The sequence below is a fragment of the Erinaceus europaeus genome, chromosome 10 (genome assembly GCF_950295315.1).
Source record: "Erinaceus europaeus chromosome 10, mEriEur2.1, whole genome shotgun sequence".
Lineage (NCBI taxonomy): Eukaryota > Metazoa > Chordata > Mammalia > Eulipotyphla > Erinaceidae > Erinaceus > Erinaceus europaeus.
Genome location: NC_080171.1, coordinates 57,833,972 through 57,848,791, shown reverse-complemented (window position 1 = coordinate 57,848,791; position 14,820 = coordinate 57,833,972). Strand labels below are relative to the sequence as shown.

At 37.2% G+C, this 14,820-nt stretch overlaps 1 pseudogene; it reads left to right on the top strand.

Annotated features, from left to right (window-relative positions):
* The first annotated feature begins 6,877 nt into the window (after nucleotides 1-6,877).
* LOC103123524 (heat shock cognate 71 kDa protein-like) lies at nucleotides 6,878-7,584 on the top strand (annotated as a pseudogene).
* The last annotated feature ends 7,236 nt before the right edge of the window (nucleotides 7,585-14,820 follow it).

Below are 14,820 nucleotides of genomic sequence, written 5' to 3'. Positions count from 1 at the left end.
CTTTGTTTTCAAGTACATTTTCTCTCTAGATGAACTTAAAGTAAGATTTAGTTGAAGGTTTAGTGCCATGAAGGTTTTTTATTTGGACTTCTTGTAACCTCCTTTCCTAGAATATTTTGCATTAATTAATATATTTGTATATAGAAAATAGAGACATAATACACTGTAATGTCTTATAGTTATTAACATAATTGTTAGCATGATGACAATATAAAATATTAATAAAAAGTAGCAACCACCAACAATAGCCTAGTTGACCTTGGGAAGTATAGAGGGCAATTGTTTTGAATATATCCATACTCCTTATTGGAGGACTCCTTTAGAAACCATGAGACACACTTTCTGAACTTACTTTTCTGTACAGACACATGGGCTTTTATTCTTTGCCTTATCATTTGATTAGGGAAGTTAATAGTTCACAGTATAGTGGAGGAGATAAGGGTTTTATTTCTCATTTCCCCTTGATAGGTATTGCAAAACATTCTCACTCTCAACTTAAATCTATTTCCACCTTCATGCACCAAATCTCAAAGCATCACCCTGCTTTCCTTTCCTTTCCCAGAGTCCTTTGCTTTGACTCATCACACCATACCTAGTACAAAGTTTTATTTCTATTTTCACTCTCTGTTCATATTTCTTAGATACTTTAGTATTCTTACTAACTAGTAGACCTAATCCTTAATTGCAAGTGAAATATCAGCCAATTTACTTTAAACTGAAAGAGATTTATCAAGGACCTGACAGACCAATTCTCTGAGCATGAGCTTTCATACGTAACCTATCCTTATTATAGTGAAAATAATGTCTCTGTTCTATTGCCACATCATGGTATAGTTCATATCTATCTATTTTCAGAAGCTGACCAGACGGAGAAAGATGGCAGGAGTCCCCAGGATGCACCCACACTACATAGGCCACCCCTACCCTTACTTATTTTGCATAAGCATCCTTTCTACCCATCATTAAGAGAGAATATTGGATCTTAAACCCCCATTTCTATTGAGTGATCCACAATACAGTTCCTGAATGACTTAATCGGGTGCCATTTTTTTTCTTGACCAGATTTTGTCCAGCCAAAAACTTAAAGGACCACTTTGACTCAGCTGCAAATAATTATACCTCTAGAAAAAATATCATCATGTGCAGCATGGAATTTCATATCTACATTACTGTATTATTTTCTATTTTCTGCATTGTAGTGCCTCAAATGAAAGCAAAAAAAAAAAAGAGAGACTGAAAAAATGTTCAGAAGACGATTGTAAAATAAAACAATAGAATCAGAATTAATGCAAAGTTGTTACCAAATATAAACAAGAATATGGCATAGTAATCAGAAAAATATTAACTGTAAGTTGAGCATCATGAAATATATAGGAAATTAACAAAGCAGATGTTTATATTTAGAAATTAGTAGAGCAAATTGCAATCATTACAGTATCAGCAGACACTGATGAATCAATCACATTAAAAAAAATACACCCTTGGGAGTCGGGCGGTAGCGCAGTGGGTTAAGCGCAGGTGGCGCAAAGCGCAAGGACCAGAGTAAGGATCCCGGTTCGAGCCCCCGGCTCCCCACCTGCAGGGGAGTCGCTTCACAGGCGGTGAAGCAGGTCTGCAGGTGTCTGTCTTTCTCTCCCCCTCTCTGTCTTCCCCTCCTCTCTCCATTTCTCTCTGTCCTATCCAACAACAATGACATCAATAATAACTACAACAATAAAAAAACAACAAGGGCAACAAAAAGAATAAATAAAAAAAAATAATAATAAAAAAATACACCCTCCACGGAGGTAGCATAGACTTTTCATTCCTAAACCTCAGATACTCTAGATTAAGCCCCTTGTACTGCCATAAGCCAGAACCGAATAGGGCTCTGTTTTTCCCTCTGTTTCTGTCTCTTTTTTTCTTATTCTGTCATACTCACTCATAAAAATAAATGGGTCTATTTATTTATTAATTTTTAATTTGATAAGACAGAGAGAAACTGTGAGGGAGTGGAAGATAGAGAGGGAGAGAAACAAGGAGACACAAGCAGCACTGCTTCCCTGCTCAAAAAGCTTACCTCCTGAAGCAGGGGTCCAAGTGCTTGAACTGGGGTCCTTGCACATGGTAACACTTGTGCTATCCTGGGTGTGCTACCACCCCACAGCCCTAAAAATACAGCGTAGATTATTTTTATTAGTGACTTAATTATGGTTTACAAGATCATAAGATTACAGGGTTGTAGTTCTACACAGAGCATATCACCATAGATCTATGCCCTTCCTCCACCCAGCTGTCACCTCTCGCCTCAAGGATAACCATCATGCTTTTCACAAAGTCTTGGTAACAGTTTGACAGTTTGATATTTTTTTAAAAAAACCAAACACATATGTTTTAGTTCTTTATATTGCATATTGGAGTAAAACTATTCAGTAATTGTCTTTCAGAGAAATGTAGGACATTTGGTAACATACATAAATAAGAGTCCTTGAATAAAAACATCAAATTGAAGAACCTCAAGATATTATATAAGTAAAAAGTGACATTACAAAGATTAAAAAGTAGTAGATAGAAAATTATATCTAATCTGTGCATTTAAAAGATTGAGACAATCAATAAATTTTCCCCCTCTCATATTAATTAATTAGTTATTTATATGGCCACAAATTAATAGGAGTGTACATAAACACCATTTCCACCATCAAAAGACTGTATCCCATTCCATCCCCTCCACCTCCACCCCCTGAAGCCGAACATCCACCCTTACCCTCAAGCCAGAGTTTTTACATGGGGCCCTACTCCAAATTCTGTCAAATCCTGCTTTGAGTTTCCTTTTTTGTTCTTCTCAGCTGTGAGGACTTGAGCCAAACACAGGACTTTAGTTCTTGGCCATACTTTTTCTTAAACACTGGTGAGTCCTTGTGGCCAGTTCTGTTGCCTCTAAATTTACAGGTTAAGCACCCAGAAATTCCCTTCCTTCCTGCCTCTGACAATATGCTCTACTGTGTAGCTACCAAAAAGTCACCCCTAAAAAAGCCTTCTTAGTCCTCATAATTTCTCTGCTGTCATCCTTTTTTTCATCCATGGGCCACATGTACCTACACCCATCTTTGGCATAGTGAGTTTCTGAGGGAATCTTAGTTGTACTTTGGCAAGTTTTCAGGTTATTTTTTTGTTTGTTTGTTTTAATTAGTAGCACTTGCTACTACATGGCCATGCTTCTGGAAGTCCTCATTTTCTTCCATTTCATACTTTCAAGTTGTCTCATATTTCTATGACTTGTGTCTCTGGGTCTATTTTACTATGTGTCATCTTGTTGAGAGTTAAATGGACCTTGTTGCATTCTTTCTGGAGCTCCATGAACTCTTGTAAGACAGGTCCAGTAATGGCAAACTCCCTTAGTTTTCATATGTCTGGCACTGTTTTGACTGTTCCTTCATATTTGAATGATAGTTTTGCAGGGTAAAGTAGGCAGGGCTAGTAGCTGATGTCTTTTAAAACCTTGAATACACTACTCCAGTTTCTCTTGGCCTCTATGATTTCTACATAAAAGTCTGATTCCGCTATGACTCTAGTGCCTTCACAAGCCACTTCCTATCTCTAGCAGCTTGCAAGTTTTTTTCTTTGTTCTTGACTTTTGATAATTTCACAATGATGTGTTATGGTGTAGGTCTATATAGAATTAAGGAGTTGATATTTCTATTTCCTGAGAATCTACACCATGACCAATTCCCAGATTTGGAAAAATTTCTTCTTTTGTCTTTTTGAATATTATTTCTTTGCTTTCCTTCTGAGACTCTGGAATTCTGATATTTGCTTTTCTAATGGAGTCTTCAATGTCTTAAAGAGTTGCTTCATTTTTCCTAAGCCCTTTTTATTCATCTACTTTGAAGCTATAGACTGTGGTCTTCTTGTGTTCCATGTCTTTTTTAAATTTTTTTTTATTTATGAAAAGGAAACATTGACTAAACCATAGTATAAGAGGGGTACAGCTCCACACAATTTCCACCATCAGAACTCCATATCCCATACCTTCCCCTGATAGCTTTCCTATTCTTTTTTTTTGTTTATTTTGTATGCTACTTTTCTTTCTTTCTTTCTTTCTTTCTTTCTTTCTTTCTTTCTTTCTTTCTTTTTATTTAAGAAAGGCTACATTAACAAAACCATAGAATAAGAGGGGTACAATTCCACACAATTCCCATAACCCGATCTCCATATCCCATCCCCTCCCCTGATAGCCTTCCCATTCTCTATCTCTCTGGGAGTATGGATCCAGGGTCATTGTGGGTTGCAGAGGATGGAAGGTCTGGCTTCTGTAATTGTTTCCCCACTGAACATGGGTGTTGACTGGTCAATCCATACTCCCAGTCTTCCTCTCTCTTTCCCTAGTAGGGTGGGACTCTGCGAGTAAGGACACAAAGCTCATTGTGGGATGCAAAAGGTTGAAGGTCTGGCTTCTGTAATTGCTTCCCCGCTGAATATGGGCATTAACAGGTCAGTCCATACTCCCAGCCTGTCTCTATCTTTCCCTAGTGGGATGGGGTTCTAGGTAAACAGAGCTCTAGGACATACTGGTGGGGTTTTCTGTACAGGGAAGTCTGGTTGGTATCATGGTAGCATCTGGAACCTGGTGGTTGAAAAGAGAGTTAGCATACAAAGCCAAACAAATTATTGATTAATCATGAACGTAAAGGCTGGAATAGTTTAGATGAAGAATTGGAGAAGTCTCCATTTTGTAGATAGCTAGTAGGCATATTTTAATTATACTCCAAAGGGCCTGTGATTTTACTAGATTTTTAAAATATTTTTATTTTTCTTTTTTCCCCTGAGCCTGAAATCTGATATGCAGGTGGATCCAAGTTATTGTCTGGGGAGTTGATGTCATGACTGGAAAAAGGACCAAAAAGCTGGATCAGGGAAGAGAGTAGCTCCCTAATATGGGAAAGGAGTATAAATATTGTTGACTACAAACCTCATTGATTTGATCTGATCTGGGGCCCATATTCAGCTTAGGAGCCTATGTGACCTCTGCATCCCTGTAGATCTGAGCTCACATTCTGTGGTCATAGGTAGGAACATTCAAAGCTGCTCCAATATCGACCCATCTTCCTCAGGTGTAGCATAGAGTATGTTGTCCATCCTCCCTTTGGAGGATGGAGCATTCTCTACCATTGTTGATCCAAGTTGAGGGCAAGGTCCTATTGGGACCCACAAAGGGGGTATATTGTGTTGTTTCTGATAAAGATGACTCATAACAATGGGGAGAGGGATTTATTTGAGTTCTAGGCCCATCATGTCTTTTTGGGAATCTCAGGACTCCCTGAATAGGGTGCCAGCTGATGAGGTGGCCTGATAGTTACTAGAGAGTCATCATTAAAGTATGCCAATCTCTTGCCCTTATTCAGCTTTTGCAGTCCTTGCTTTGTAAAGGAATGGAATGGGTAGGGATCTTTCAGGCAAAACAATGATTATGTAGATGCCCCTCAAGTCAAGCCCTGCCAAGCTCAACCACATCTTCACAATTACCCAACATCTCCCCTTTCTTTTTATCTAATGGCCATAGTATCAGGAATGCAGGGTACAATATTCAGTTCCCTGAAGTCTGCCAAATGGTTCCCTAGTTTTTGCTCAGAAGCCTGTGACTTCTGCAGCTATAAATAGTAGTCTTGAGACTTAAAAAAAAAAAAAAAAGCTGATAGCTAACTGAGTGGTTCTCCACATGAATATGAATCATGGTACCTACTAAAAATGCAGTGCTGTGTTTTTCTTCTTGAGTTTTTCTTTCCATCTCCTCCTGTACCCACTGACTATGCTCAATTCCCAACCTTCAAATAGTAATGTTTCTTCCATTATTATAAATCCTATCTATTCACTGATGAAATTTGTTGACTTATTTTGCTATAATATTTGTTTCTGGGGGAGTCAAGTTCTGGAGACTAGATCCCAATAGATCCACCCTAGAAGTTCCTAAATAACTCTTATAAATAAATAAATACTTATACCTAAAATAGTTTCATTAAAACTTATTTTAATTAAAAATATTTATTTTTATTTATCTATTTTTACTAGTGATTTATTAATTGTTCACAAAATTGTGGGATAAATGGGGTACAGTTACATAAAATTTCCTCCACCAGAGTTCCATATTCCCTCCCCTCTGTTGGAAATTTCCCTATCCTCTGGGAATATGGACCAAAGATTTTTATGGGGAGAGAAAGTGGAAGGTCTGGCATATGTAATCGATTCTTTGCAGGACATGGGCATTGTCAGGTTGATCCATACTCCCAGCCTGTTTATATATTTCACTAATGGGGTAGTGCTGTGGTAAAGAGGGTTCTAGGACATATTGGTGAGGACATCTGTCTAGGGAAGTCAGGTTGGTGTCTTGGTAGCATCTGCAACTTGGTGGCTGAAAAACATCAACATATAAAGCAGAACAATTTATTTTAATAATAAGGAACTGAAAGGTAAGAGTATAGCAGATAAAATGTGGGATCTTCATGTTGGAAGGAGCTAGGAAGTCTATTTTTGGTCTATTCAAAGGGGCTCATGACTTTATTAACTTCTGTTTGTACCTCACAGCTAAAATTCAGGTGGGCTAAAAGTATTGTCTGGGAAGATAGTGTAAGAATTGGAAATAGGACTAGAAATCTGGATCAGGGCAGAGAATAGCTCCCAAATATGGGAAAAGTATATAAATATCATCAACGGTAAACTCCATTGATATGACCTAGGACCCTTGTCTACTCATATTGAAGAATAGTAGTTCATTCATGTAACATCTGCATTCCTGTCAGTCTGAGCTCACATTCCTTGGTCATGGCTAGGAACATTCTAGACTGCACTTATTTCAGGACCAATCTTCCTCGAGTATGTTGACTTAGCCTCCCTTTGGAACATGGGGCAATTTCTCACAGGTATACCCTCTGAACCACATGGTGTTCTCCAGATTGTGGTCACTTTTGATATTGATGCCAAATGGCATCTTCTCTGTGTCTGCTGTAGATAAGAGCACAGGGAAAGAAAACAAGATCACCATCAATAATGACAAGGGCTGATTGAGTAAGGAAGATAATGAGTGCATGGTCCAGAAGGCTGAGAAGTACAAAGCTGAGGATGAGAAACAACAGGACAGAGTATCTTCCAAGAACTCCCTGAGTCCTACGACTTCAACATGAAAGCAACTGTTAAAGATGAGAAATTTCAAGGCAAGATTAATGATGAGGACAAGCAGAAGATTCTTGACAAGTGCAATGAAATCATCAATTGGTTTGATAAAAACCAGTCTGCTGAGAAGAAAGAATTTGAACATCAGCAGAAAGAGCTGGAAAAACTGAAATCCCATCATTAGCAAGCTTTACCAGAGTGCAGGTGGCATGTCAGGAGGGATGCCTGGTGGCTTCCCTGGTGGTGGAGCTCCTCCCTCCGGTGGTGCCTCCTCTGGGCCTACCATTGAAAAAGTCGAGTAAGCAGTCCAGACCCCACTACAAATTAACATTGTTCCACACATTGAAGGACCCAAATTTAGCAAAATTTATGGCAGTTACTAACACTTGAGATGCTTTAGTAATAACTGGGCATTTTTGATACTTGAATATGGAACATGTGCACTGTTTTACATTGAGGGCAAGGTTCTGTAGAGACCCACAAGAAGGCTTATGATGTTGTTCCTCATGAAGATGACCGGTGATGGTGGAGAGAGGGATCTGTTAGAGGTCTAGGCCCGTCATATCTATGTGGGAATCCCAGGATTCCCTGAGTAGGGCCCCAGATGATGGGGTAGCCTGGTAGTGACCAAAAGGGCCATCATTAAAGTGTGCTGGTCTCTTTCTCTAATCCAGTTTTTGTAGTCCTTACTTTAGCTGACAAGGTTAGACTTAGAGTGATTGAGGAAGTAAAATAGGAAGTGAGGAGGGTATCTAGGTCTAAGTAGACAATATTTGATTAAGTACTTTATGGTGTCTTTTTCTTAGGTCTTTCTACTTGTTTACTGTAGTTAATGAGTCATAGTAGACTATTGTGCTATTTTACTTTAAAGTATATATTTTTCTCCAAGTTATGGATACATGTACACATGTGCTATAATATCTCATGGACCCTGGTTTATATCTAGGTTCTGTAACTTAGGAAGTGCGCCACCTGAAATGGAGTCTTATGTACTAGCAAAGGTCTCACCAGAGGATTGGGGCTGGAGGGTGGACATCTCTAGACACAGTCTGAAGTGAAACATGTTGAGGTGGCACTAGTTGCATTGATTTGTTTGAGATAAGCAGATGCAGTATAAAATTATATAGATAAAGACAAGCATGAAGAAAAAGGAGCAAAGCCCCAGAGTTCCAGGACTGGGAGAAACATGGGTTTATAGAGAATAAGGAAGGCTCCTCTCTGTCTTAGAGTTTAAGAAGGCAATAGATTATGATAACCAAGTTATTTGGGATCTTGGTTTACTTTGAAAATCCCATGGTTAGAACTTACTGTCTATTTTTTAACTGTAAGGCTAAAAACTATAAACCAACAATAATAATAAATATATATTATTATATATATTATAATTATATAATATAATTATATAATTATATTATATATATTATTATATATATAATAATAATAACTATAAACCAACAATAATAATAATAACAATAATAATACACAGTGTATTATTTAAAATGTGATTTTAAAGTTTGAAAGCATTCAGAGATAATAGTTTATTTGAAACTTGTTTGATTCTTTTTCAAATCTAAATTTTTAGTATTTGATATTCCTCTATTTTGTTTTATCTTATTAAACGTTTAGCTCTTTGTTTCAACCTTACAAGATCATCTTAGGTATTAAGTATAGTCATTGTAATTTTTATTTCCTTTTTTAAAAAATATTTATTTACTTAGTCCCTTTTGTTGCCCTTATTTTATGTTGTAGTTATTATTGTTGTTGTTGTTGCTAGATAAGACAGAGAGAAATGGAGAGAGGAGGGGAATACAGAGAGGAGGAGAGAATAATAGACATCTACAGACCTGCTTCACCACTTGTGAAGTGACTCTCCTGCAGGTGGGGAGCCAGGGGTTCAAAACAGGGTCCTTACTCTGGGCCACCTGTATTTAAACCGCTGCACTACATCCCGACTCCCTGTACTTTTTATTTCTTCATGATTGTTGTCAGGTTTTATTTTAATAAACATGTCTTCCATATAGTCCGTTGAGTAATTTATAAAAATTATAAGTCTGTTAGCATTAAAGTCGAACTTAAACTCTTCATCTACCTAATTAGTGGTAGAATAGTCTATAAATCATTTCATATTACAGAGATTTGTAGTTTAATTATTAATTTTTTATTCCTTGATAAGACAATATAACTACAGCTTATTATTTTAACCTTTACCTGATTATGGACCAGAATTATTTATTTGTCTATAACATGACAGAGAAAGTTTTAATACATTAACAAAAATAGACTTTCCTAAGGGCCTAAGAAAGCACAGGAAAAATTTTTAAAAAATTACATGAATTTTTTTGCATATATAACTTGTTTACATATATATAAATATATATATATATATATATGACATAAACTTCAACAAATAAGATTTTCCAAAATACTAACTTTCTAGTTCCTCAACTCCTGACTCAGAAGATACACTAGGCATAAGCTTCACCCCTAAGGAAAGTCCTCAGACACCTAGACCCATTAAAAGAAAGAGGAAGAAAACGAAAGGAGAGGAGGAAGGAAAAAAGGAAGAGAGAAAGCACCAAGACAGCTTTATCTAAAAAAACAAAATAACTATTAGAAAAATAAAATTTTCAGGGCCGGGTGTTGTTGCATCTGGTTAAGTGTTTATATTATAGTGTGCAAGGACCCAAGTTCAAGCCTCTGGTCCCCACCTGCAGAGGAAAAGCTTTATGAGTGGTGAAGCAGGGCTCTGGGTGTCTGTTTCTCTCCCTCTCTATCGCCCCTTCACTCTCAATTTCTATCTGTCTCTATCTAATAATAAAACTTAAAAAAAATAAAAAATTAACGTTTTCCATTAATGTAGTCCTGGAGGGCCTTATCCCTAAAATAATTTGTATTATTAAGTTGCCAAGTGGATTGTGAAGAAGTCCTCTCCTAAGTTAAGTACTTTGTGCCTCAATTTTCTAACCTGCAAAGAAATGAGATTGGCCCAATAAAGGCTTAATATTTCTTTTCTAGGTCTTTGACTGGGCTATGCTTTCCCTCCTCTTCCCTTAATACTCAGAATTTGGATCTCCATAACATTCAGAAAAACAATCTCTATATAACTTAGCTATCCAGAAAAATAATTCTCTTTTTTGATAGTTCTTGGCAGAAATACATCATTAGTTTCTGATTTAAGCTCATGCTCTCCTTCCTTTAGTTATCTTAATTCTCCATTTCCATGGGAGTCTTGATTATGTATCTGGCCCCTTAGCAGCTATGTTTTAGCCAGCTGGCATCTTTATGTTTCTTCATATTGAATTATTTTTTCTCTAGTCTTTCTGTCTTGTGAGGCAAAATAAAGATTTCCTCTTATTGCTTGAATCATCTTCATGAGGATGTTTTTCACTATTTCCCTACGCCTATTAAAGGTAAGTCTTTAACCACATGCAAATATTCACCAGTGCAATTGGGAACGTGACCTCAATCTTCTCCAGGCATATCCTTAGCCCACAGTATTCTGCTAACCCTGCAAAACTGTTTATAATCCCATCTCTTAAATATGGATTTATAAAGTCATTGACTTTCCTCTGAAATGACTATATCAACAATTTTGTTCTAAGATACTGAAAGACACCAACTATCTCACATAGGAGTTTAGGTCCCTTTTTATAGTAAGGTGCCAGTGTATGATATTCCACAGAATTGTAATACCTATTCATATCACTTTTCAATATGTTAGTGCTTGATGAGAGACATAACTAATCCTAACAAAGTATACTTGTCATTTGGAAGATTTTGTAGACACTAATAGATTGTAAATCAGAAGCAGGAATTACAAAGACTTGTAAGTTAAATTTACATTTTTCCTTAGAAATGTTTTGTCTTAGCTTGGTATTTAAGGATGCATAGCAGTTCAGGTAGAGGGGGAAAAGAATGTCAGGGCAATGTGAAAGTGAGAAAAAAAATGTCATAAACCATATTATCAGATAAAATTAGAGTGTAAAGGATATTTACAAAAGTTTTGTATGACAAAGTTGAAATGATAAAATAGTAAATATTACCAAAGGTCAGGGTGGGTTATGGGGATTGGGTGGTGGGAATTGTGTGGAGTTGTACCCCTCCTACCTTATGTTTTTGTTCATTAAACCTTTCTTAATAAAAAATTAAAAAATAAATAAATCACTAAATAAATATTTAAAAAGAAAAAAAGTAAAGTGTTTTTTTTTAATTAATTTATTTTAGTGACCTCTCTAATACCAAATAAGCACATTAAATAAAGAGAGATAGATGATAGATAGATAGATAGATAGATAGATAGATAGATAGGCAGGCAGGCAGATAGGCAATAGATTTACCAGAGCACTACTCTACTCTGATTTATGGTGGTGTGAGGGATTGAAACTGGATCTTTAGAGCCTAAAGCATGAAATACTTTTGCATATTCTTTCTGTTATCTTCCCCACCTTTGATTATCTTTGTATACTAGTGGTAAGTCTTTTACATAACTATTATGCTGGCCCCCAGCCCTTAAAGTGTTTTTTTTTTTTTTCTAAACATTAGACTTTGATGGCATGTTCTACAGGAAATAGAGGAAATCAAGTATTTAGATTTGTGTTCTAATATAATCATGAAGAGGATGAAGTAAAGGGAAAGAGGCTGTAAGTGAGAAAAAGGAAATATGTACCGAGACAGCGACAGAGGAGAAAAAACATTTCAGGACTTTATAAACGTGATAACTGTCTGATAAATGAAGACAATTTTTTAACTTTAGAAGTATTTTTTTTCTTTTAAGATTTTTTTATAAATGAGAGGTTGGGAAGAGAGAGAAAGAGAACCGGATCATCACTCTGGCACACAGAAACCCAAGCCTTTTAGCTATATTTTGTGTGTGTCTCATATTAGTCCTTCAGGACTATTAAAGTAGGCTCAACTTCATACCAAATAAGTACATTAAAATATCCATAACAGACAGAATTTCTTCATGAGAAAAATTGCTGAATGCTTCAATAACATTTCCTTTTAAGTTCTGGTGTTATAAATTTTTTCATGACTCTTATCATATGGTAAATTATAGTGAATAAAATCATTTCAACATGTAAAATTCTATTAGGTGTTTTCCCTTTTTAATGTGTTCAAATCTAAAAGTAGCAAGAGGGCCACTTGAATGGTTGCTATTTTATTTTATGGGCTTGAAGTCTATTGTGAGAAGCATTTTCTAAACAACAGATTTTAGTGAAGATATAGAATTGGATATTTAGTTTGGAGAACATATTCTATTCAAAGTTTCATAAAATAGTGATGAAGATAAAATATTTTGGAGTGTGACAGAGGTGATCATTTTGGAATAAACTATGAACAAATGATCTCTTAGAGGCAAAAAAAAAAAAAAAAAGAGGAAAGAATGTACTGAACAGAGAACAGTGCTGCTGCTAAGGTATAGTTACTACTGCATAGTGTTGACCTATTCACTCGAAACATGTTGTGATAAGAGGGTGTCATGGTTATACCCAGACCTGAATAGCACCTCATCTAGGCAATATGAGAACATTATAGGAATGAACTTTCTCATTATGACATTTTACACCTTGATGGAGTTTGTCAATTACTGAAGAAAAAAGTCATGCAGGCTGACTATAAGAATACTCGAGAGTATAATCATACAATTTCATGACTATATTAAACAATATAAAATAATTGTACAAATCTATACGGACAGGAGTTCGCTAATATATCCTATTCTCAAAGAAAGACCTCTATAAGGATAACATGTGCACTTGATCAAGTGTGCCACCTCCTAATCCCCATCAAACTACTTTTTTTACTTGGACCTGCCAAATATGCTTATTTTCTTTGATTTCTTCGTCGTTTATTTTTCATTATTGGGGGGGGGGTAATGGTTTACAGGTGACAATCTTCTTCTTTTAGCGTTTGCCCTTCTTCCATAGCCAGTTAATGGCTTTGAAAGTGACAGGGATCCATGTGGATTCAGTCGGCTAGGAAGGATCATCAGTTTCCCCAATGAATGGGTACTCAAGGGATGCATCACGGTGACAGTAAAATATAGTAGTAGTTGGTACAATTTTCTTTGATTTCTCTCAAGAGTATTTTCCACTGACCCCTGTCTTCACATCGTCTTCTAGCATATAAGTGTCGATTTTCCACTTTGTTTTCTTCATTTTTTATACCTACCTTCCATCAGCAATTGACTACAGATGAACCTAGAGTTAGTTACCTCTTGCGGATGAAGGGTTGCACTGCCCTGGAGTGTTCCTCATCTACTGCTTCACATTCATGTTTCAATTCCCAACTCAAACATCTCTTCAAAGCAGTTCTTCCTAGAGTAGAAAAGCACTCTTTATATCCATAGAAAAAACAAAAACAAAACCCAACAATTCATGGTGCTATTGCCGGAGGCTCACCCATTCTTTACTGCTTCTCCCAACTTTTACGTCTCCACAGCCTTCTCTATCAAGCAAAGGTGTTGAACAACCTAAACTCAGATTTAATAAAAATAAAAGAGTAATCCTGGGAACAGGGGAAAGAGCATAATGTTAATGAACAAGATTTTCATGCTTGAGTTTCTAAAATCCCATGTTCAATCCCCTATTCCATCATAAACCAGAGATCTTCATTGCTATTGGAAAAGGGAGGGAGGGAGGGAGGAAGGAAGGAAGGAAGGAAGGAAGGAAGGAAGGAAGGGAGGAAGGGAGGAAGGGAGGAAGGGAGGGAGGAAGGGAGGAAGGAAGGAAGGAAGGAAGAGGAAGGAAGAGAATAACCTTAGGGTTGTCTGGGAGGTGGAACAATGGATAAAGAGTCAGACTCGGGGGTCCCGCGTTAGTGCAGTGGGTTAAGCACACGTGGCACAAAGCGCAAGGACCAGCGTCAGGATCCCGGTTCGAGCCCCCGGCTCCCCACCTGCAGGGGTCGCTTCACAGGCGGTGAAGCAGGCCTGCAGGTGTCTTATCTTTCTCTCCCCCTCTCTGTCTTCCCCTCCTCTCTCCATTTCTCTCTGTCCTATCCAACAATGAACAACATCAACAATGGTAATAATAATAACCAGAATGATGCTACGACAACAAGGGCAACAAAAGGGGAAAAAAATGGCCTCCAGGAGCGGTGGATTCATGGTGCAGGCACCGAGCCCAGCAATAATCCTGGAGGAAAAAAAAAAAGAGTCAGACTCTCAAGCATGAGGTCCTGAGTTCAGTCCCAGGTAGCACATGTGCCAGTGTGCCAGTGTGATGTCTGGTTCTTTCTCTCCTGGCCCTCGCATAAATAAATGAATAAGTAAATAAATATTTTTAAAAAGAGAGAAAGAATAACCTTGGGGCTAAAGATGAAGCCCCAAGAAAAGAAAGAAAATTTTCAAATGAAGAAAATGTATCGGGAGTCATCAGTAGCACAGCAGGTGGTGCAAGGCGCAAGGACTGGTGTAAGGATCCCTGTTCCAGCCCTGGCTCCCACCTGGGAGGGGCTCATTTCACAAGTGATAAAGCAGGTCTGCAGGTGTCTTTCTCTCCCCCCTCTGTCTTCCCCTCCTCTCTCCATTTCTCTTTGTCCTATCCAACAATGACAACATCAATAATAATAATAACTACAATAGAACAAGGGCAAGAAAATGAAATAAATAAATACATATTAATAAAAACAAAATGTATCACCCGAAAACTGATCATTCACAGGGAATTATCC